This window comes from Phyllobates terribilis, unplaced genomic scaffold (assembly GCF_046119375.1).
Source record: "Phyllobates terribilis strain yellow unplaced genomic scaffold, ASM4611937v1 Scaffold_3__8_contigs__length_932513732, whole genome shotgun sequence".
Taxonomy (NCBI): Eukaryota; Metazoa; Chordata; class Amphibia; order Anura; family Dendrobatidae; genus Phyllobates; species Phyllobates terribilis.
In genome coordinates this window covers 170,514,790-170,530,192 of record NW_027362763.1, presented here as the reverse complement: position 1 = coordinate 170,530,192, position 15,403 = coordinate 170,514,790, and positions in this window count along the sequence as shown.

Genomic DNA, 15,403 nt, shown 5'->3' with positions numbered 1-15,403 from the left:
TCAGTGCACAGATGTTTATTGGCAAGAGCGAGCATCACCGGCAACCATGTGCTACGTAGAAATCACCCACCCTTAAAAAACAGACCTCAAATGAAGCAGTGCTCACCAGATGATGATTAAGAGCCGCTAATGGAAAAATCTGAGACGTAAATCATTTTATGATTTCTTTTCTTTCGTGTCAAATGTTACGTGAAAGTAATCAATGAAAAGTTATCAATTGTTACTTTCCTGAAATAACACATTAAAAATCTTATAATGATGGAATTTATGGGACTCAGAATAAACTAGCAATGATTAATTTGTGGTGATACTATTGACGCGCCCCCTGGGCCAGTGTTGTTTGGGGGATACCCGGAGCCGGATCAGATGGGGGTTGTAGTCTCCGAGTGGCGGTGACCCGGTCCGTGCCCAGGGTGTCAAGCTCAGTGTGTGGCAGTCCTACAGATGTTACTGGATGTTCTTTAGTGTCGACTACGCCACCCGTTGATTTGCGGTCAGTACGGCCGCCGCTGCAGCAGGGTCCGCTGAGGCTGGTGGTGTGTGTGCAGCTCAGGTAGTATAACCCCCAACGGGAGGGGTATAGCCTCAGGGGGTCAGCTGTAGAGGGTGGTGGTTGTGGTGGTGCAGTGAGAGTAGTAATAAGACTCCGAGTCGGGCTGTGCAGTTCAGGGTTTTACTTACTGCTTTTGTGTTGGTCACTCCGGCCTTGAGTGACCGCCCGAGCCGTGCTGCGTCCACCAGGTCCTGGACTCGGCCAACCCCCAGGTGATTCTGGAGCGTGGTCCTGAGCTCCCTTTCTGACTTGTCCTTCTCTCTGGCCTTCCCCACCAGGGATCCACCTAAGTCCGGCTCCCTCGGGCCTCTTGTTGGTAAAACCCTTGTCTCTGGGTTCCCTGACCCTATTCATGGTTTGCCTTCCGGGTGGATTTAGTGGGTGGTCGTGGCAGATCCTGCCCACGACCTCCGGTCTCTGGCTAAGGATTAGGGCCCTCCACCAGCTTAGGATCCGGTACCCTTGTGCCAACTCTTCACCCTCTGGTCTAATTTTGGGTTCTTGGAGTTCCCTCTTCTCCCCCTCTGGGTCCTTCTTTCTCCTCTCTCTCTCTCTTGGCCTTGGAGCTGACTGAGCTGCTCTGCTTCTCTGACTCAACTCTGACAGACTGACCCTGATCTAAGATGGTTCCCACCTTATATACTCCCTCTATGTGTGAGCTCAGGTGACCAGCACCCAATGAGCTCCTAGCATTACCCAGACTGCTCCCCCTATCTGCCCCTACACTACTGGGATGTTCCACCCCCCTCCCACTCCAGCCAGGGACAGACACTGTCGTACCTGCACATTTCTCTAGTGGGAGTACCATTGGTCTGTCCCCCGGAAATGGGATGTATGTAGTGCATGCAGCCTACTGAGCTCAGTTCCACACTCCATCCTTACCCGGGAGTGGAATACCACACCTCTGGCTTGAGGTGTAATACCCCTGTAGCAGCCGAATCCTCAGGGTGCTACATTCCCCCCTGGTAAATCACAGCACGTCCTCGGGCTGTAAGATATAAAAACATCCAAAACATACAATTTTTTTCATAAACATAAACATATAAAACATCACATAAAACTTTTCATAAAAACTCTTCATAAATAACGTCCTTGTAAACACTCTTGCTCCTCCGGCCACGGTGCAACTTGTGACCGGGAAAAGCGCGACAGTCTCTTTAAGAAAAACAACAGTTTACTATAAAACCGGTAGGGGGCGCCTTAGGAAGCGCAACTATATACAAGGGGAATATGGCCGCTCTCAGTCCTCGGCCAGGTAATGGGAATAGGGACACACGGGTTAACAGTTCACTCTTGTCCCAACGGGGACTTATTTAAAGCAGCAACAGTTCACTGTACCCCGATGGGTAACTATTTACAGTCTCTTTACCGTACTTTAACGACGGCGTCCTCCTGCTCCTTCTTTGGATTTAGACCCGTCCGGGTCCTCCTGCTCCTCCTCACACCGCAGCTCCTCCTCCGTCAGGCGATGTACATGGAGGGCGTAGGGTCCTTTGGCACACTTGTGCCGGGTGAAGGTGACCTCGTCCCCAACGTACAGGTCACGACCTCTGTGTCCCTCCGGCAGATGGCTTTCTACGTCTCTGCGTGTGACAAAGACGTCGCCGGGGGTATGATGGTCTTTTATGAAGCCCCACCCATGCTGCAGGTTGAATTTAATCACAGTCCCGGTGGTACGGGGACCATGAGCTGCACGGGGGTTCCTCCTGGTCCGGCTCTTCTGCTCCGCGCTCCTTATCTGTGCTTGCTGTTCCCGGACCCGCCTCTCTCTCCGCTCCTTCTCGAAGACCTCGAGCTGCTGGCGGCAGCACTCTGTACGCTCCGCTGCGGCCGCCCGAGTCTCCTGAGTGAACCCCATGAGGTCTCCTCCGGTGGGGTCCCACTCAAACTGTGCCTCCTCTAGCGGGGGCTGGGTCCTCCTGACGGGCTTCGGAACCGGAATCAGGGGTTCATCTAGGGGTCTTTCTTTCCGGAGTCGGGGATGGTGAAACTCCGGTGGCCATATGAAGGGCTGCCCATCCGGGCACGTATGCTGGGCGAACAGGTCCTCACCCAGGTGCGGTACTTTAGGTGTTATGGGCGCTGTGGTGGTAGCGGCGCCCGGGTTGACCAGGCCTTGCGACCAGGCTTGGGGCACGCTAAAGGAAAAGGGCACCGTAAGAACGGCGGCGCCCGTGGTTACTCGGCCCTGCGACCAGGCTGGTGGCTCCGCGGAGGTAGGGGGCGCTGTTGGAATGGCGGCGCCCGGGGGTGCTAGGCCTTGCGACCAGGCCGATGGTACTTCCTGCTTTGCCGCGCTCAGGGTTGAAGCGCGTGACGTCACAGGGGTCGCGGCCGCGGTTTCCGGTTGAGGCCTAGTCTGCGGCGGTGACGATGCAGCGACGGGCACGGCAGGGGGAATTTCGGGCTCTGCGACGGGGAGCTGGGGCAGGTACACGGTTTCCCGGCTCGGGGTAGAGACGTCCCCTTTACCTGCCTCCATCCGTTCAGCTCCCTTCTCGGCGCCGTCTCCGGCCTTGAGTCCTCCTGCACCATCCTCAGAGGCGGTCTGTCTCCTCGTCTCGGGTGGCGTGCTCCGCTGACGGGTTTCGGTCCGCTGGGCCATCTCTCGGCTCCACTCCGCCAACATCTCTCGCTGCACCCGGGCCATCCTCCGTGCGAGGCCCTCCAGCGCAGTCTGTGCACACTCCCGGTCTCGGGGGAGCTGTGCTAGGATCTCCACTAAGCCTAGTGGGGTTGTTGCTTGCAGCAGGCTCCTGACCACTGGGTCGGTGCTGCCTGACTCTCCCTCCATCTCCGGGTAGGCTTTCTCTGGACTCCTCTCCAGACTTCTTGTCTCCGGGTGCGCTCTCTCCAGACTGCTCCAGGCGACACCCATCTTTGCTCTCTTGTTCTGTCTCCGCCCACATTGAAGGTGGTCCCGGGGCAACTTTGTGATTGTCAGTTCCAGGGGCAGTTCTCTCACGCTGATGGACACTTCCAGCATCACAGTCTCTGTTGGTGGGTGCGGTTTCCGCTTTTGGCGCCATTCTTCGAACTGGCCCACGATGGGAGGTGGCCTCTTGCCACCCTCTGGCACGCCCATAATGGCGTCCGCTCTTCCAAGGCGGGAAATCTTTGGAAATGGCGGGAATCGTCTCCCAGTGGTGGGAAACTCCATGGATGGCGGGAAAAAGCTGCAAATGGCGGACAACCGGCGGGAAACGACCTGTGATGGGGTCCGTTGGCGGGGACCCTCCGGAACCGGCGGGAGACTTCTTGTTAAGGTAACGGTGAACTTTTCTTCAGGCACGCAGTACCCGGTTGTTGCGGGCACGTAATCCTGCCGACTACGCCAAAGTTGACGCGCCCCCTGGGCCAGTGTTGTTTGGGGGATACCCGGAGCCGGATCAGATGGGGGTTGTAGTCTCCGAGTGGCGGTGACCCGGTCCGTGCCCAGGGTGTCAAGCTCAGTGTGTGGCAGTCCTACAGATGTTACTGGATGTTCTTTAGTGTCGACTACGCCACCCGTTGATTTGCGGTCAGTACGGCCGCCGCTGCAGCAGGGTCCGCTGAGGCTGGTGGTGTGTGTGCAGCTCAGGTAGTATAACCCCCAACGGGAGGGGTATAGCCTCAGGGGGTCAGCTGTAGAGGGTGGTGGTTGTGGTGGTGCAGTGAGAGTAGTAATAAGACTCCGAGTCGGGCTGTGCAGTTCAGGGTTTTACTTACTGCTTTTGTGTTGGTCACTCCAGCCTTGAGTGACCGCCCGAGCCGTGCTGCGTCCACCAGGTCCTGGACTTGGCCAACCCCCAGGTGATTCTGGAGCGTGGTCCTGAGCTCCCTTTCTGACTTGTCCTTCTCTCTGGCCTTCCCCACCAGGGATCCACCTAAGTCCGGCTCCCTCGGGCCTCTTGTTGGTAAAACCCTTGTCTCTGGGTTCCCTGACCCTATTCACGGTTTGCCTTCCGGGTGGATTTAGTGGGTGGTCGTGGCAGATCCTGCCCACGACCTCCGGTCTCTGGCTAAGGATTAGGGCCCTCCACCAGCTTGGGATCCGGTACCCTTGTGCCAACTCTTCACCCTCTGGTCTAATTTTGGGTTCTTGGAGTTCCCTCTTCTCCCCCTCTGGGTCCTTCTTTCTCCTCTCTCTCTCTCTTGGCCTTGGAGCTGGCTGAGCTGCTCTGCTTCTCTGACTCAACTCTGACAGACTGACCCTGATCTAAGATGGTTCCCACCTTATATACTCCCTCTATGTGTGAGCTCAGGTGACCAGCACCCAATGAGCTTCTAGCATTACCCAGACTGCTCCCCCTATCTGCCCCTACACTACTGGGATGTTCCACCCCCCTCCCACTCCAGCCAGGGACAGACACTGTCGTACCTGCACATTTCTCTAGTGGGAGTACCATTGGTCTGTCCCCCGGAAATGGGATGTATGTAGTGCATGCAGCCTACTGAGCTCAGTTCCACACTCCATCCTTACCCGGGAGTGGAATACCACACCTCTGGTTAGAGGTGTAATACCCCTGTAGCAGCCGAATCCTCAGGGTGCTACACTATACTTACATAGTTAATATGGTTAGAAAAAAATACAAATGACCATTAAGTTCAACTGAGGGACGGGAAAGAACAAAGGGAAGGGGCACAAGCACAACCACAATGCATGATCTAGTCCACTAATTATTTAGTATTCAGGTTGTTTTCATTTAATTTTCTCCTTATAACCATTTTATGCTTTTTAAAGCATTAGTAGTATAGAGATAAATCTCAAAAAATATTATTCATCAGAGGGATGCTAATTTTAATTAACATACAGCACAATTATTAGTTTTAATTATATTAAATAAAAGCCAAGTTTTTTATATTCACATTTTTTGGAGGGTAAAAAATTGATGTAATTGTGCTACACCAGTCTTGTTCAAATAGGAGTTAAATTCATTAAAGGGGTTCACATAAAATGAGATTAAATGTACAGTAATCCCTTATGTAATTCAACCTGCAGCCTGTCCTAGTCACGTGTCATTATAGGCTACATACTGAAAACATACAGCTCCCGAGACCTGCGTCTCAACTGACAAGAGCTGTACCCCACTGATGAACGAGAGAACAGCTGCGATATGTGAAGAAATATGTTTTAATCTATTTTAATCTTTAGTTTCATCCTCCTCCTCCGTCAGTCTGGCAACTTTATAGCAGACTATGATTGACTATGCCCAACTGGAGAACAAATAAACGTTGAGGAGGATGAAGCTGGAGATAACCCCTTTTGTATTCTGAAGAAGAGATGTATTGATTCACGTATGACAGACATACTCCTTGCTGCCAACTAAGGTATGTGAGATACAGTCCTTGACAGTTGAGACACACGTCTCGGTAGCCGTATATCTTCAGTCTGCAGCTTATCCTGACATGTGACTAGGACAGGATGCATTTTGCATTATATTAGAGACGCCATTTTATCTTATTCTTGGAAAACCCATTCAACAGACGCATGCTTCTTAACCCCTTTCTGACCTTGGACGTATCCATACGTCCCTGTGGCCTGGTACTTACCGACCTTGGACTTATGAATATTTCATATGTTTAATGCGGCACTGCGACAGCAGTCACGGTGATAGCATTAAAATTCCGGTGCCATCTTACATCAGGGTAGATAGCGTCATCGTTCCGGGATGTGGCCTCGCCCCCCTGCAGCTACGATCGCTGTGATTGGCTGTTCAATTCTGAACAGCCAATCGCAGCATTTCCCAGTCTTTCAGGCAATCAGATTGCCTGAAACACCGATGTCCAGCCTAGGATTGGTGCTGTAAGTGCACTGATCATAGGCTGGTGCCTGGCAATGGCTTCACCTGAGCCAGCTCTGGTGCGATTGACGATGACATTGATGACACAGATGCCACCTGACCTCAGGGTGACTGCCCTGTACTTCCTCATTCTAGCTTCGGATTTGCACAGGGCAGTAACTCTGTACGTCTATGTGCCGTGCTAGGCCTTGTGGTGCCACAGAAGCCTGGGTCATCACAGATCTTGCTGCTGCTACCTGATCATGTCTGCTCCTGAATCAGCTGAAAAGAAGAAGAAAGAAGAGTTCCTGATCCCTAATCCTTGCCTGATCTCTCTCAACCACCCCAATTCAACTCTCCCACTTTCCCCCCTTTTACCACTCTCCCCCCTTCTCACCTCTCCTTTCTGCCGTCGAGCGCTGATCAGTACTTGATCGCTCTATCTTTGACAGTTTTTTTGGGGTGTCATACAGTGGCAGAGTGCTGATCGGTGACGCAAATCACTGATCATTGTCTGTGCTTGCTGTTTTCCACGACTTTTGTCCCTGTCCATTTTTCTCCCACGCTCCTTTGCACCACCTCCGTGCATGCATCCAGCAGCCACCGAGCATTGATCAGTCACACAAATCACTGATCCACACGTGTGCTCACTGTTTTCCACAACTTTTTTTTGTACTATTTTTCCCCCTACCCCTTTTCACCACTCCGTGTGCACCCTGCAGCCACAAAAAAATCATTTAGATTAGTTGATAGGATTAGATTAGGGGCAGTAAAAATATATTGTAGTAATCGTTGTCTACTACAGTATATTTTACTGAATTGAGTTAGGTAGTAAAGAGTAAAAATATACCGTAGTAATTGTCATCTGCTACAGTATTTTTTACTGAATTGAGTTAGATAGTAAAGAGTAAAAATATACCTGTCACGGGTGTGTCAGAGGTGACAGACAGTCGCCCTGCAATGGTTTGCATGAGATCTCCACTTTTGGCAATGCAGACAGCGGCCTAGATAGGAGGCTGTATTTAGGACCCAGCGACTACCTCCCTTTAGTTTGGGTGTATATATACCTGGTGTGTCTAGGTGGGCGTCGCCGGTTATACTCAATTCTACTTGGAACTTGGCTGAAGCAGCATCACATCCTCTCTGAAGTCTTAGGCCGTGTGCCCTGTTGGAGTTCTTCTAAAGCTGAGTTGTTGTTCCCCTGTGTTGTCTTCCCCTTTTGTCTTTAGAGTGCTAGCGGAGGTTGACTAGTGCTCATCTCCTTCCACCCCCAGCTATAGCCTCATGGCAGCTGCGGAGGCTGTATAGGGACGTTAGGAGGAGCCAGGGTGACACTAGTCCAAATTAGGAGGTCACCTCTTCCCCCTTTCCCTAGTGTCTGCACTCCCTTTCCCTTTCCTCTCTGTGTTGCATTCTCACCTGTCGTGACATTACCATTGTAATTGTCATCTACTATGGTATTTTTTACTGAATTTAGTTAGATAGTAAAGAGTAAAAATATGCCATAGTAATCGTTGTCTACTACTGTATTTTTTACTGAATTGAGTTAGGTAGTATAGAGTAAAAATATATTGAAGAGTATAAGAGTACAAATATACAGTACCGTAGTAATTGTCATCTGCTATGGTATTTTATACTGAACTGAGTTCGTGTCAGCCCGGAAAAAAAGGATCATCCGTACGGCCGTCCTACAGCCGTCAAGCGCTGATTACTGGCATACATTAGTAATCAACCTCCGGTTCTTGCTTTTTATCTTTCATCTTTTTTCACTCATACACACACAACTGAATAAAATTTGGTACTCACACAAACATAACATATATAAAAAATATCTTGTCCCGCTCATCCCAAACCCGATATTCAGCAGAGGAGGCATATGTATGGGGATACACAAGGACACCACTTATCAATACGACACTTACCCCGACAAACCTGGCCTGTCTATAAAAGAATGCATCAGACTGTACCACACAGTCATGTACTTCTAAATTAATTTCTGACTTACACAGCTCACGTATGCCAACTTGACGAACACTACACAACTGATGTATGACAACCGGACGTACACTACACAACTCACGTATGCCAACCTGACGAAAACTCACGTTTGACAATGTGATGCACGCCACACTGCTCACGTATGCCACTACATTTTAAAATTCACATAACCGAAACAGTAAATCAGTTCCAAAATGGGGTCACTTGTGGGGCATTGCTATAATTTAGGCACATTAGGTGCTCTGGAAACACGGCATGACGCCTGCAGACCATTCCATCAAAGTCTGCATTCCAAAACGTCACTCCTTCCCTTCCGAACCCTGATGTGCGCCCAAACAGTAGTTTTCTCCCACATATACAGTTTCATCGTACTCCGGTGAAATTGAACAACAGATTTTGAGGTCAATTTTCTCCTGTTACCCTTGTGAAAATAACATTTTTTTTGGCTAAAAGAACATTTTTGTGGAAAAAATTAGATTTTTTTTTTATTTTCACAAATCAATGTTATAATTTTCTGTGAAGCACCTGGGGGTTCAAGATGCTCACTACACATCTAGATAAATTCATTGGGGATCTAGTTTCCAAAATGGGGTCACTTGTGCAGCATTTCCACTGTTTAGGCACATCAGGGGCTCTGCAAACGCGACATGATGCCCGCAGACCATTCCATCAAAGTCTGCATTCCAAAACGTCACTCCTTTCCTTCCAATCCCTGACGTGCGCCCAAACAGTAGTTTTCTCCCACATATAGGGTAGCAGCGTACTCAGGAGAAATTGCATAACAAGTTTTGAAGTCCATTTTCTCCTGTTACCCTTGTGAAAATAACATTTTTTTGGCTAGAACATTTTTGTGGAAAAAATTAGATTTTTTCTATTTTCATAACTCAACGTTATAATTTTCTGTGAAGCACCTAGGTGCTCGCCACACACATCTAGATAAATTCTTTGGGGGCGTCTAGTTTCCAAAATGGGGTCAATTGTAGGGGGTTTCCACTGTTTAGGGACATCAGGGGCTCTCCAAATGCAACATTGCGTCCGATCTCAATTCCAGCTAATTTTGCTTTGAAAAAGGTGCTCCTTCCCTTTTGAGCCCTGCAGTGTACTCAGGATAACTTTCACAATAACTTTTGGGGTCCAATTTCTCCTGTTACCCTTGTGAAAATAAAAAAATTGGGGCTAAAATTTTTTATTTTCACGGCTCTACGTTATAAACTTCTGTGAAGCACTTGGGGGTTCAAAGTGCATACCACACATCTAGATAAGTTTCGTAAGGGGTCTAGTTTCCAAAATGCGGTCAGTACTGGAGGATTTCCTCTTTTTAGGCACATCAGGGGCTCTCCAAATGCGACATGGCGTCCAAGCTCAATTCCAGCCAATTTTGCTTTGCAAAAGTCAAACGGTGCTCCTTCCCTTCCGAGCCCTGCCGTGTTCCCAAACAATGGTTTTATTACAAATATGGGGTATCAGCATACTCAGGAGAAATTACATAACAACTTTTTGGGTCCATTTTTCCTGTTATCCTTGTAAAAATAAAAAAATGGGTCTAAAGTAAAATTTTAGTGAAAAAAAGTTATCCCCTTAACGACCTTGGGTCTTTCTGTTTTTGTGTTTTCATTTTTTGCTCCCCTTCTTCCCAGAGCCAGAACTTTTTATTTTTCGGTCAATATGGCCATGTGAGGGCTTATTTTTTTGCGGGACGAGTTGTAAATGCCATCACTGGTTTTACCATATCCTGCGCTGGAAAACGGGAAAAAAATTCCAAGTGCTGTGAAATTGCAATAAAAATGCAATTCCACAGTTGTTTTTTGGGTCCTTTTTTTACCACGTTCACTGATTGCTAAAACTGACCTGCCATTATTATTCTCCAGGTCATTACGAGTTCGTAGACACCAAACATGTATAGGTTATTTTTTATTTAAGTGGTGAAAAAAAATCCAAAGTTTTCTATAAAAAAAAAAGACGCCATTTTCCGAGACCCGTAGCATCTTCATTTTTCGGGATCTGGGGCCGGGTGAGAGCTTATTTTTTGCGCGCTGGCCTGTCGTCTTTATTAATACTATTTTGGGGTAGATCCGATGTTTTGATCACCCGTTATTGCATTTTATTGCAATATTTCAGCGACCAAAAAAACTTAATTCTGGCGTTTAGAATTTTTTTCTCGTTACACCGTTTACCGATCGGAGTAATTCTTCTTTTATATTGATATATCGAGCGATTCTGAACGCAGCGATACCAAATTTGTGTATGTGTTTTTTTTTTATTATTTTATTTTGAATGGGGCGAAGGGGGTGATTTAAACTATTAGATATTTTTTTATTTTTTTAACATTTTTAAAAACATTTTTTTTTACACTTTCTGCGTGCTTCTATAGTCTCCATAGGAGACTAGAACCAGCAGTTGTCTGATTGCTTCTACTGCATACAGGCGATGAGCAGAGCGCTTGTATGCAGCAGAAATGCTCACTTGCTATGAGCGCTGACCACTAGGTGGCACTCATAGCAATAGCAATTGAGACATGACAACCACAGGCGTCTGCTGCAGACCCTGGTTTGTCATGCACACCCATTGGTGACCCGCGATCATGTGACGGGGTCACCGATGAGCGGGGCTTAAGACGCGCTTCCTGGAACCGAGAGTTAAATGTCGCTGTCAGAAATTGACAGCGGCATTTAACTGGTTAACAGCCATGGGTGGATCGTGATTCCACCCGCGGCTGTTGCGGGCACATGTCAGCTGTAAGAATTAGCTGACATGTGCCCGGTTCAGTGCGGGCTCAGCGCCGGAGCCCCGGCTAAACCGGCCTTTCCGACCAGGTGCGTACTATTACTGACCAGGTTGGAAAGGGGTTAAATGTTCATTTTTTCCTTTCACATTCCATTAATTCCTGTGAAGCACCATGTGGTTTTGAGCACCTTGAGGGGTGCCACTTTTAGAATGGTGCCACTTTTGGGTATTTTCTGTCATAAGACCCCTGAAAGTTACTTCAAATGTGATGTAGTTCCTAAAAAAATTGTTTAGTAAATTTTGTTGGAAAAATTAGAAAATCGCTGGTCAACTTTTAACCCTTATAACTTTCTAAAAAACAAAAAAAAAATCTTTAAAAAATTGATGTAAAGTAGACATGTGGGAAATGTTATTTATTAACTAATTTGTGTGACATACCTCTCTGGTTTAAGGGCATAAAAATTCAAAGTTTGAAAATTGCGAAATTTTTGCCAAATTTCCATTTTTTTCTACAAATAAACGCAAGTGAGATTGAAGAAATGTTATCACTATCATGAAGTACAATATACATTCTCAGAATCAGTATGATACGTTTAAGTTTTCCACAGTTGTTACCTCATAAAGTGACAGTGGTCAGAATTGTAAAAATTGGCCTGGTCGTTAATGTGCAAATAGCCTTGGGGATAAAGGGGTTAAAGGGGTTTTCCCACTAACAAAAGTTTTTTTTCATCAATAGATCTTTGAATAATAATAATTTTCACAATTGGATATGTCAGACACATTTATAAGATTATCTCAGCACAGGGACATGTTATTTAAGCACATCTAATTGTGGAACTTATTATTATTCCAAGATCTATTGATTAAAATGAAATTTTGCTTGTGGGAAAACCCCTTTAATGAATTTGGCGCCTCTTCGAAATAGAATGTGCCTTCTTTTGCTGCGCCAGATATGCTACTCCAGTCATTGACTGAAGTAGCATATTGTATGTACAAGGCACTGGTATTTTTGATGAATCTGACTGGTGTTGCCACAAATTCATCTTGCCCTGGCTCTGCTACAGCTTTGCCTGTTTTCGCTGAGACAAACTGACATAAAGCGGCCAAAAGTCGCAAATATTTTGCATAACTCACCGTTGCGCTAAAAATTGTGACTTTTCAGAACTTTGAACTGCTCACGATGCAGAAATGCTCCGGATTTTTCCTGAGCGTTTCTGCATCTCCCCTGGCAGAAAAAAACGCATGCGGATTGTACATGCGGATTGTACATGCGGATTGTACATGCGTTTTCCTGCCAGGGACAAGCGGAAGTGAAGCGTTCTTCACATGCATTTCCGCATGCGGGTTGTCAAGCGCTTTCCAAGCGATTTTAGCATCACTTGGAAAGTGCTTGACAACTTGGTCACACTATATAAATCCATGCAACCGGCATGGATTTATATAGTATGACCGTAAAGAATGTTTAAAAATAAAAAAATAAATCTATACTTACCTTCCGATGGCCCCCGGTGTCTTGCTTCCCTCCGTTCTCCCTTGTCAGCAGACTGCGGTACACTGAAGGACCTGCCGACGTCAGCATTGCGTGATCCGTCACATGACTATGACGTCAGCGCAGGTCCTTCAGTCCATCGCTAGCTGCCGTCAAGCGAAGACAAAGACACCGCGGGCCATCAGAAGGTAAGTATAATATTTATTTTTTGTTTTATTCTTTTTTTCACAGTTTCTATGGTACCTGGGTCCGGAGGAGAGTCTCCTCTCCTCTAGACCTGGGTATCATCCGCACATTGGAACGCATGGAATGTGCATCTACATATACAGTGATGCAGAATCCATGCGTTCCAATGCAAGTCAATGGCGGTGAAAACACAGCACTTCCGCAAAATAATTGGTAGTGCTGCGTTTTTTTCCGCAATGATAATCCGCAGCGGAAATTTCCGCAGCATGTGCACAGCACATGCGGATTATCATTGGGGAACATGGCAGGCCTTCTACCATGCGTTTTTTAAGCATTTCTGAAGCGTTTTTGCCGCTGCGGAAACACTTAAAAAACGCATCGTGGGCACACAGCCTAAAAATCTTGCTGCTTTTGCTATTTTTACGCCACTCCTAGCCACCTCTCCCAAACTGTTAAAAAAGTGAGCAGAGCTTGGAGTGACAAAGCGTGCCAACTAGAGCGAGTGTGCTTGCCACTGCTCGATATTTGATTGAGCATCGGGTTGCTAGGGTACGTTCGTTACTTGACTGAGTATCGCAGGTGCTCGAGTGCCATGCTCGAGTCCCCGTCCTGCATATTTTGCCCCATTAGATAGAAAATTAGCATGCGGGGATTGCCATGTTGGCTACTGGCATTACTATGATTGACAGACCCAGTGACGTGATGCTCGGCACACTCTCCTATGGAAGCAGTTCAGGGAGAGTTGTTATAAGAGGGAGAGCATATTTTAGAGTAGGCATGTAGGCAGTATTTAATATTGCTATTGCAGTACTTGTATACTGTTGCTGCACCATTAAAACAAAAGTCTTTTTCAGGGCTACATACTGTACTTTCTCTAGTAAAACCGCTGTTATTTGCATTCAGTGTAGGGATGGCTGGTGGAGGAGGGATTGTTTTGGAATGGAGGCATATAGGCAGTATTTTATCAACCACTGAGGACTTTCAAATCTAAATATTTTTTTAGATCTGTCCACTAACTAAGTGTTCAATTTTATAGATCTAGTACCTATCTGACTTATATACATTGTTTCTAGATATATTTGATCTATCAAATTGAACATTTAGTTTGCGTCACAACTGAGAGCACCAGAAGCTGGAATCTCTGCAGCCAGGTATATGTGAGGCCATGCTGTATATCCTGATTACCTGTATAATCACATATCTATAAAGTATCTATAATATAACCGGAGATGCGTCCCTCTGCCTGAAACCTCTATAGACTGCGTAGGCGCGTCGCGCTCTGGCTCCAGACAGAACAAAACATCTGCTGCTACAGGTGAGAGGGAGGAGGACGAGGCCGGGGTGAAGGACTGTGGTGCCGGAGATTGCGGTATGCGGAAGCGCTCACCGCATACCGCTATCTCTGGCGCCATTAGGCTACATACCTCACTCTCCGGCGAGTCTGGAGGAGGAGTGTGGCGCCAGAGTTCGCTTCTGCGCATAGCACAATCTCCGACGCCATTTTGTTGAAGACAAATTTGCAGTGTGCAAAAAATTACAGGCACAATGAAATAAATGTTTGTGACATACAGAAATAGTGCTGTTGCAGAATGTGACATGCAGAAGTAGTGATGTTACTTTAAAAGCATTCAGCAACTATTAGCAGTAACACAAGCACACGAGACAGGAAGTGTTGTGCTCCAGAAGCATCCAGCAACTAGAGGGGTTAACACAGTCACAGGAGAAGGGGAGTGTTTTAGCAGAGCCCCAGGGAGATTGTGGGGAAGTTGTTTACTGTCTGGCTGGAGCCAAAGAAAAAGGTGGTGTGTGTGTTCTGCATCTGACAGAAGTGCCCCTGCAAGTGAAAAGGATTCCAGTCAGGATTGAAGCTAAGCACAGGTCAGGTAGAGTTCCTGAACTAGCATTGCAGAGTATTGTCAAGCAGGAAGATAAGGACTGTAAGAAATGGTGTCACAGGAATCAACTCCCTCAGCAAACCCTCTTCCCCTCCTCCATCTCACTGTGCTGTAAAGAATGCTGAGTTCATTAATGTGCCTTTGCATTAGAACTGTGCTGTCCTGTACTACTGGGAAGACTGTGAACTGCTGTGCTGCTAAGGAAACTGTACTGTTTGTCACTGGAGCCTGTTAATCATAAGACTTAGCATTAAACGCTACTGTTCTACCATTTATGAGGACTATTGTCAAGTGTGTCTGGTCAGCAAGTGAAACAACCTACGTGTCTGTGCCAGAGGGTCAATACCCCTGTGTGCCTGAGAGAAGCTGCAGCACATGGTCTATGCTCGCCCTGAGTAACAGTTCCCCCAGGATTCCAAAGAATTCATGTAACCTGTCTCGCCCCTATCTGAACCTAGTGGCGTGCGTGTAACATTGGTGGATCGTACGGGGAGTCCTGAGCGGGAATTATCGTGTAGAGGGAGAAGAAGAAAAGTGTCTGGAAAAACACAGCAGCACAGCACCTCAACTGAACTCTGCTACACCAGTTAAAGGGGACCAGCCCTAAAGAAAACTCACTAGCAGCAATGGATGGGGAAATACAAATGGACAGAATTAATGAGCTGCTTCTTCAGTTAACCTGTGAAGAATTGAGAACAGTAGCAGAACATATAAAGATGTCATAAGAACAGATTTCTAAAACACACAACCGCAGGCAACTGTTAGCTGCCATTAATGCAAAAATGGATGAGCTTGG